Here is a 10,000-nt window from a genome sequence, read left to right as displayed (position 1 = left end):
TTGTAAGTAGAGAGAGAGGGATTGAGAGAGGTAGGGTAGGGGAAGAAGGATTGGGAGAGGGGGAGGGGGAGGGGGAGAGGGAGAGGGAGAGGGAGAAGGAAAGGGAAGAGGAGAGAAGCAGGAACAACATAAGCAAAGGGAACGCAACAAAAACGGGGAAAAAAAAAGACAGAGAGAAATAAAAAAAGAAACAGCAGACACCATGCAACCCAGATTGTACCTGCATACGGAAACAGGCAGACAGGTCCGACATCGTACGAAATCGATGCTGATTATCGTACCGAAAATTTAGGTGATCGTGCGTAGCTGCTTATTATCGTTTCTCGGCCTGGCTGCGCGGTGCTGCCATCTATTGTCCATTAGGCAAATCGTTTATAAAGTTTTTTGTTTTTTGAAATACGAGATCCAGATGTGAATGTAGTTTTATATTAAGATTTGCAAGATAATTAATATATCGTGATTGGGAGGTACTGATTGGGTAATGTAAAGATCTGTAAGATAATAGTATTACTGATTTATATAAGATGATAGAGTTACTAATAATGTAATAGGAGGATTCTGGGTATCTAATTAATATCGAGAGAGAGAGAGAGAGAGAGAGAGAGAGAGAGAGAGAGAGAGAGAGAGAGAGAGAGAGAGAGAGAGAGAGAGAGAGAGAGAGAGAGAGAGAGAGAGAGAGAGAGAGAGAAGGGGAAGAGAGAGGGGGGGCAGAGAGGCAATGCCCAAGACAACTCAAAACAAAATAAACAAAAAACAAACAAAGAATAAGCAAATCGTTCTCAGACCATCCGTCCTTAAACAACACCCCCCATCCTCTCCCCCCCTACCCCCTTCCTCCCTCCCCTCCCCCTTTCCCCTTCCCCTTCTCTCCGTACCCAACCTTCCTCAAGCCACGCCCTCTCTTTTCCCCCATTTAATTCCTGCTCTCCCCCAACCCTTCCCCTCCTCCTTCCCTCCCCTCTCAACCCCACCCTTTCTCTAACCCGTCTATCTCCCCCTCCTCCCTCCCTACACGATCCCTGCCCCCTCCCTCCTCCTTCCCCCAGCCTACCCTTCCTCCCTCCCCCTCCTTCCTCCACTTCTCTAACCCTCCTACATTCACCTACCCCCTCCTCCCATCCTTTCCCCTCCCTCACTTCCCCCTCTTCCCAAAGCCAACCTCCTTTCCCCTCCCATCCTCCCTTCCCCTCCCACCCTCACTTCCCCCTCCCACCCTCCCTTCCCCCTACTCCCAAATCCAACCCCTCCCCTTCCATCCTCCCTTCTCCCTCCCACCCTCACTTCCCCCTCCTCCCGAATCCAACCCCTCCCACTCTCCCATTCTCCCCTCCCCTAACCCCCTCCCACCCACCCTCCCAAGGCAAATCAGGTCTGTCAATACAAGACGTAAGGAATCGAAGGAAAGACCCGAAGGATCTTGAAGGAGCTCCATCCACGGGCGTCCGTCGTGGAGATTAAGGATTAATGCCAATATTGCCCAGAGGAGCGTGAGCGAAAGAGGGGAGAGGGAGAGAGAGAGGAGGAGGGAAGAACGGGGAGACAGGGAGAGGGAGGAATGGAGAGAGAGAGAGAGAGAGAGGAAGAGGGAGGAATGGGGAGACAGGAAGAGGGAGGAACGGAGAGAGAGAGAGAGAAAAAGAGGGGGAGAGAGAGAGAGAAAAAGAGGGGGAGAGAGAGAGAGAGAGAGAAATAGGGAGAGAAGGAGGGAGACATTGGGAGAGGGAGGATAAGGGGTGAGTTGAAGGTAGGAGGGGAATGGGGGGATGGGGAGGGGTATGAGGGAAAGGGCAAAGGTGAGGGGAGAAGGGAAGGTGGGAGATGAAATGAGAAGGGAGACAGGGAAAGAGGGTGAGGGAGAGGAGAAAGGGGAAGATGGAAAAATGAGAAGAGGAGGGAGAAGAATCTGAAAAAATAACGAAGGAATAGACATAGAAGATTAAAAGAAAATTAACCGGAATGAACAAGGGAAAGGAGAGAGAAAGAAAGAGAGAGCAAAGCAAAACAAAGATAAACAAATAAACACATAAAAAAAGAGGAACCTGCATCTTCTCACTCGAAATCACAAAACCAAAAATCGAAAACAGAAAATAAAATTAATAACTTGAAATCAACCAAGATTTTCGTCTCAATCTTCCCTTCATTTTCTCTCTTATTCCAGATTTTTATTTTTTTTAACGAGTCTGTCAGTCTCAGACAAGGACTTCTGAGAAAGGGAGATGATGAGAAACGAATCTCTGAAAGGAAATGGAAGAAAATTGACAAGAAGAAGAAAAGGGGGAAAAAAGTAAAGCAACATACAAACAAACAAACAAAAAAACATGTAAATATATATACATTTTTTACATACTGAAGACAACCGCTTTCAATTTCAATAATACAAAAAGAAAATAAAAAACAAATAAAGATGATAAAATAATGATAAATAGATAACAATTTGAAGAAAAGGAAGAGGAGGAAAAAGTGGAAGACGCAGGGCAGTGGAGGAGGAAAGGGAAGAAGATGAGGAGGAGGTGGATGAAGTGGGCGAGGATTATGAAGTGAAGGATATGGACTAGGGATAGTAGTAGTAGTAATAGTAGTAGTAGTAATAGTAGTAGTAGTAGTAGTAGTAGTAGTAGTAGTAGTAGGAAGAGGAGGAGGAGGGGGAGGAGGAAAAAGAAGGTGGTGGAAGAGGAGGTGGAGGACGAGGAGAAGGTAAAGGAGGTGGAGGAAGAGGAGGAGCAGAAGGAAGAGCGAAAAGGAAGATAAGAAGGAAAAGGAACGAAAAAAGAAAGAAATCAGAAATGCGCAAGCACATTCATCCCTTCAACACAAACAAAACAAACAAACAAAAGGCCATCGCCACCATAACAACAAGCACCCTTATCTCGAAAAAACAAAAGTAAATAATAATAATAACAATAAAAGACAGGCAAGCCAGACCTGTAAAAAACAAAAGAGCGCGAGAAGACAAGAGGAAGATGCTCGCCAGGATGGAAGACATAAGGAGGAGGAGGAGGAAGAGGAGGAGGGGGAAGAGTAGGAGGAGGAGGAGGAGGAGGAGGAGGAGGAGGAGGAGGAGGAAGAGGAGGAGAAAAATGAGAAGGAGGAGGAGGAAGAAGAGGAGGAGGAGGAGGAGGGGGAAGAAGAGGAGGAGGAGAAAAATGAGAAGGAGGAGGAGGAACAGGAGGAGGAAGAGGAAAACGAGGAGGAGCAGGTGGAGGAGAAGAAAGAGGAGAAGGAGAAGAAAGAGGAGAAGGAGGAGAAAAAGGAGAGGGAGGAGGAAATGAGTAGGAGGAGGAGGAAAACGAGGAGGAGCAGGTGGAGGAGAAGAAAGAGGAGAAGGAGGAGAAAAAGGAGAAGGAGGAGGAAAGGAGTAGGAGGAGGAGGAGGAGGAGGGACATAAGGAATGGTGAGAGAGTATGAGGTGATGGTGAAAGAAAGAAAGGAGAAACCCTCTTAATTAATGACGGAAAAATCACTGACTCGCCAACGCATTGTCAAACGATTAATTAAACGACACATGAGGAGTGACCGGAGGTGACCGTGACCTCTTTTTGACCTTTCGTTGACCTACCGTAATCCTTCTCCTCCAGTCCATCGCACTTCCACATGTGCACTAACTCTTACTAACACATATGAAAACATAATGCCTTCATATATACATACAAACACCACACACAAACACAAACACACACACACACACATACACACACACACACACACACACACACACACACACACACACACACACACATATATATATATATATATATATATATATATATACATATATATATATACATATATATATATATATATATATATATATATACATATATATATATACATATAAATATATACATATAAATATATACATAAACATTAACACCAACCTTTCCTCCCAACCCCCCACACCAGAACCCCCTGCATTCCCCTACACAAATACACATACACATGACCCTGGAAGTGAACCGGTTAACACATCAGTTGAACACGGCGTGCTTTCGCCTCTCTGACACGGACGCAAAAACGGAATAATTTTATGGTAATTAATATTAATTATGTAATGGACATCAAAGCTGCTGGCAAAATTTGTTCGCATCTGCCAACGACAGGCAGGGCGAGAGGGAGAGAGAGAGTGAGAGAGAGAGAGTGAGTGGGAGAGAGAGAGAGAGAGAGAGAGAGAGAGAGAGAGAGAGAGAGAGAGAGAGAGAGAGAGAGAGAGAGAGAGAGAGAGAGAGAGAGAGAGAGAGAGAGAGAGAGGGAGAGAGAAGAGAGAGAGGGAAGGAGAGGAGGAGGAGAGAGAGAGAGAGAGAGAGGGGAGAGAGAAGGGGAGAGGGAGAGAGAGAGAGAGAGAGAGAGAGAGAGAGAGAGAGAGAGAGAGAGAGAGAGAGAGAGAGAGAGAGAGAGAGAGAAGGAAAGAGTAATAATTGTTGATTGGTAATAAATTATCTTAAATATGACGATGATAACGACTAAAATATCAAAATGATCAATGAAACACTAGCAAAAGAAATAATTATAAAGATAATTCTGTGGTTGAAGATAGTAATGATAACATGATGATTAGACATATTGATATATTATAATAAAAGTGTTAATAATGATAATAACAATGCTGATAATTATAATAGTGACGTTAATAATAGTTAAGCTAATAATAATAATGATAATGATTATAACAACAACAACAACAATGATAAAAAAATAATAATGATAATGATTTTGATAATAAAATAATGATAATAATGATAACAACAACAAAAACAACATTAATAACAACAACAACCACAACTACAACAATAATGATCATAATAATAATTAAAAATGTACACAAACATCAGCAATATAATTTAAAAGGTTATTCTAAATAATAATTACACAATAGACAACAATATGAAAATAAGAAAAACAAGTACACAATTCTTTCGGCTAATTACAGAAATACCAATGCCCATTTACAAACACCAATTACCAAAATCAGCATAAAACCTATTTAAATCACTTATCCCCTTAGGCACGGTCTCTCTCTCTCCCTCTCTCCCTCCCTCCCTTGCCTCTCCCCCCCCTCTCCGTCCCTTCCTCCCTCCCTCCCTTGCCTCTCCCCCCCCCTCTCCGTCCCTCCCTCCCTCCCTTACCTCTCTTCCCCCCTCCCCTGCCCCCGCTCTCCCCCATTAAGATTACCCTGATTTTCCCCTCCCCTCCCCACCCCGTCCTCCCCACCCCCTCTCCTCGACCCCTTTCGCCTTATCAGACCTTCCCTTCCTCCCTAGTCCTTCCCCTCTTCCCTTCCTCCCCTCCTTATCCTTATTCCCCCTTCTTACCCTCCCCTCGTTCTCCTCCTCGTCCTTATACAGCCTCCTAACCTCCTACCCTCCCTCTCCTCCTCCTTGTACCCCCTCCTACCCCTCCTCTCCCTCGTTAACCCCTAGGGGTCAAGATCTCCCCTTACATGGGCTCAGGTGGCTGCCTCGCTATTCCCTCCCCTCCCCTCCCCTCCCTTTCCTCACCCCCCGTCCCCTAACCCTCCCCCACCACCCAAGTAAGGAACCTGGACCACCTATCATGTCTACGAGGACCAGCGGACCACCGTAACTAGCTCCCCTCCCCTCCCCCCCCTTTCCCAACCCCTCCGTCTCTCTCCCCTTCCCCCTTCCTCCTCCCCCTCTCCCTCCCTCCCCACCACAGCATTCGCCACACCCACTATTGTCCAGCTGTTTGTCATGGCTCAATGAGGTTAGGTTGTGTGCATGTGTGTTCCTTTATTTATCTCTCTCTCTCTTTCGCTCTCTCTCGCTCTCTCTCTCTCTTTCGCTCTCTGTCTCTCTCTCTCTCTCTCTCTCTCTCTCTCTCTCTCTCTCTCTCTCTCTCTCTCTTTCTCTTTCTCTTTCGCTCTCTGTCTCTCGCTCTCTTTCGCTCTCTGTCTCTCTCTCTCTCTCTCTGTCTCTCTCTCTCGCTCTCTCTATCACACACACACACACTCTCCTTCTCCTTCTCTCTCTCTCTCTCTCTCTCTCTCTCTCTCTCTCTCTCTCTCTCTCTCTCTCTCTCTCTCTCTCTCTCTCTCTCTCTCTCTCTCTCTCTCTCTCTTCTGGATGTAACCGCTTGTCTCAATAAACTTGTCAAAGTCAAAGTCTCCAGTCCCTCCCTCCCTACGTTGTTTGTTCGTTTGTTTTTTTGTTTGCTTATTTCTGTGTGTGTGTGTGTGAGTGTGTGTGTGTGTGTGTGTGTGTGTGTGTGTGTGTGTGTGTGTGTGTGTGTGTGTGTGTGTGTGTGTGTGTGTGTGTGTGTGTGTGTGTGTGTGTGTGTGTGTGTGTGTGTGTATTTACGTTTGTGCGTGTCCTTACGTACGAGTGTGTCTGTAAACATCGAGGGTGAGGGAGCGACAGAGAAGAAGAAGGGGAAAGGGTGAAGGAAGGGTGGAAGCAAGGACACAATGCACATCCCTTATCACCCTCACCACAAGCCGTGACCACTCTGTCATCACACTTCATCACCCAATGAAGGGTTCTCTTCAAGTGGTAATGAGAAATTGATGGACATGTTTGCCGAGACAACATCTGACTGATCGTCCTTGCTTGGTTTCGATTCAACGTTAAGCGGAAAATGAATGAAGTCGGACACTGTGACATGAGACAATGCACAAGCAACGGGACAAAGGCTGTAATCACTATGGCGATAATATAACCTTGATGGGTGCGTGCATATACGATGTGTAGACAGATAAGTAAATCTATTGAATTATGTCAATTCGGATTGAGTGACATGTGTATACAGAAGTAATAGGATAAAGGCTGTAATCATTTGCTCGATGATAAAACATTGAAAGATACATACACACACACACACACACACACACACACACACACACACACACATATATATATATATATATATATATATATATATATATATATATACATATATATATATAGTATATATATAAAAGTAGATAGACAGATATCTGTATTTACAGCTATATTCAAATTCATATTTATCTCTATATCTATATTCAAATTTATATCTATCTCTATATCTATTCATATATCCATCAATATCATCACAACACACACACACACTCATAATCACTACACATATAAGAAATATCCAAAGAAATCCGTCAAGCTGAGAATCTGAAAAAAGAAACAAATAAATACTGCGCATGACTCTTACCTGTCATATATGCATCTTCATTTGCTACCATCACTAAGGTAGCTCAGCTCAGCGAGCACTTGCAAGCTTGGGATCATTGGCAAAAATTTCCTCTTGTTTTCTTTCTCTCGCAAATCACAGACACTACAAAGGGCTTCGAGGAGTCAAACGGTGTTTCCGATTTTCTTTTGTTTTTTATATATATATTCCTCTATGATCGTGTTTATGTCATGATTAGATCTCACACCCTTTTGTTTTTTTTGTTTTTTTTTGTAGGATGTGTCTTTATTTATTTTTTTCAAAGTCTCACTCTTTCGAATCTATTTATCTTTCTCTCCTGTCGGGTTTATATGTTTCTGTAGGAAATACAAACCTATTAACATGCATATAAATAAGTAAGCGCGGGTTCTAATCCAGAACAAGGAGCCGCTCCGCCAACACACACACACATACCATAAACAAGAAGGCGGACAGAAATATCATTGCCTTTATCAACGTCGCATAAATAACGTTGCAGCGAATGCATATCACGCTTTTGCGGTGTGCCGGCAGGCGAGAACTTCTGTGCCGAAAGCTGCAATTTAGAGGTAAAAAATGGCACCGCGGTACGAAATATATGGCACGGGGAGCCAATGTTTGCCTACACGACCGAAGGCAGCGCTACGGGCTCCACTCACGCCATTTGCTTGTACTTGGGATGGGCCAACTTGTATGTGCGGGGAACTTAATCTGTGATTTCCACTGTAATGCGTATATTACGGGGGCCGTTGGACAAATAAAGAGGTGAGCTATTGGTTCTAAAAGATTTTTTGATGTGGAGATATGACTGTGTTGTATTTTATTTCTTGTGCCTCGTTTCCGCTCTCTCTCTCTCTCTCTCTCTCTCTCTCTCTCTCTCTCTCTCTCTCTCTCTCTCTCTCTCTCTCTCTCTATATATATATATATATATATATATATATATATATATATATATATATATATATATATTTCTCCACCCCCTCTCTCTCTAAATCTCTCCCCCCCCATCTCTCTCGCCCTTTCTATTCTCCCTACTCCACTCCCCTATCCCTATCCACCAACCCCTCTCCTTCCTCTCCGCCCGCCGCCCATCCCACCGCCTGTCGCCCTGAATCAATCACCTTGAAAGACACTGTATTCCAACACACAACAGACAACTTAGCACCTTCTTCCCCGGCTGAACAAACACACAAGAATGGGGATCTGTGGAGAGCCGTGATCCCTTCCCTGCTGCTCGTCGCTACTCTACATAAATAAGCACCGCCCCTTCGGTACACACGCGCGCGCACGCATACATGGGTGCACACACGTTCAGATGAGGTCACGGACGTTAGGATATACACACACACGAGTACGCACATACAAAAACATACACTTGTGCAGAACCATGTACACTGAAGTTAGGCTTGGGTTCGCACATAACTACACACGCGGAGTCACGGTCGCATATATACACACGGACATACACGCAATCAGACCCACGTACAATAAGACACAAACGGATACCCACACACTCAAGGATTCGCAAAACACACACATAAACACAAAGATCCAAAAACACAGTCTCTCTCTCTCTTTCTCTCTCTCTCTCTCTCTCTCTCTCTCTCTCTCTCTCTCTCTCTCTCTCTCTCTCTCTCTCTCTCTCTCTCTCTCGCTCACCCTCTCCCACTCACTCACTCTCTCTCTCTCTCTCTCTCTCTCTCTCACACACACACACACGCACACACACACACACACGTACACACACACACACACACACACACACACACACGCACACACGCACACGCAAAAAACCACTCTTTCTCCGTGACCTTTCAACGCAAAACCATTCCTCAGACTAACAACAACAAAAGAGTTGATTTAGAATACATTCCCCGTGGTGGAAAATAAACACACGAAAAAACACTTACGTAATAAGAAAGAGGGGGGGAGGGGGGAGAGGAGGAAGGGGGGAGGGGGCGATTTTAAATATCCTTTCCGCGGAGAAAAAAAAAAAAAACTAAATTTCTGCAGAAGGCTTTTCAACTCCTTCCCCACTGAGTGTGTGTACGTGTGTGTACATATATGTACGTGTGCGTGTATGCGTGCGTGTGCAGAAAGGAATTACCGGAGCTTCATGAAGGCCTAATAATGAGGTCCTAGTAGTGTGCAATTTACGGTTTCGTTCGCTATTGCTCTATTACCGGCCTTTTGTTCATGAGGTCATGTTCATGAGGTTGTATTCATGAGGTCATGTTCATGAGGGTGTCTTCGTGAGGTTACGTTCATGAGGGTGTCTTCGTGAGGTTACGTTCATGAGGGTGTCTTCGTGAGGTCATGTTCATGAGGTAGTATTCATGAGGTCTTGTTCATGAGGGTGTCTTCGTGAGGTTACGTTCATGAGGTTATGTTCATGAGGTCATGTTCATGAGGGTGTCTTCGTGAGGTCATGTTCATGAGGTAGTATTCATGAGGTCTTGTTCATGAGGGTGTCTTCGTGAGGTTACGTTCATGAGGTTGTATTCATGAGGTCATGTTCATGAGGGTGTCTTCATGAAGTCATGTTCATGAGGGTGTCTTCATGAAGTCATGTTCATGAGGGTGTCTTCGTGAGGGTACGTTCATGAGGTAGTATTCATGAGGTCTTGTTCATGAGGGTGTCTTCGTGAGGTTACGTTCAGGAGGTCATGTTCATGAGGTTGTATTCATGGTGTTCTGTTTATGAGGTTGTCTTCGAGAGGTTATATTCATGAGGTGATGTTATAAAGGTTGGTATCATGCATGAGGTTATGTTCATGAGTTTCCTTCGTGGGGTTATGTCATTGAGGTTATGTGCATGAAACTATGGTGTTCATATCATTATAGTTAC

The 10,000-nt window shown here is 44.5% G+C and overlaps 1 long non-coding RNA gene across 1 annotated transcript in view; it reads right to left on the bottom strand.

Moving 5' to 3' along the window:
* The window catches only part of LOC122251793 (uncharacterized), a 39,603-nt gene that overhangs the window by 24,546 nt on the left and 5,057 nt on the right, over window positions 1-10,000 (bottom strand). The window contains exon 2 of the long non-coding RNA XR_015191035.1: window positions 7,156-7,490. This is a non-coding gene — a long non-coding RNA (uncharacterized LOC122251793). The remainder of the gene's footprint in view (window positions 1-7,155; window positions 7,491-10,000) is intronic.

Source organism: Penaeus japonicus, unplaced genomic scaffold (assembly GCF_977035675.1).
Source record: "Penaeus japonicus unplaced genomic scaffold, GWHDUDI00000001_assembly GWHDUDI00000005, whole genome shotgun sequence".
In the NCBI taxonomy this organism is placed as follows: Eukaryota; Metazoa; Arthropoda; class Malacostraca; order Decapoda; family Penaeidae; genus Penaeus; species Penaeus japonicus.
Note: the sequence above shows the minus strand (reverse complement) of the source record. Positions and strands in the feature narration are given on the sequence as shown.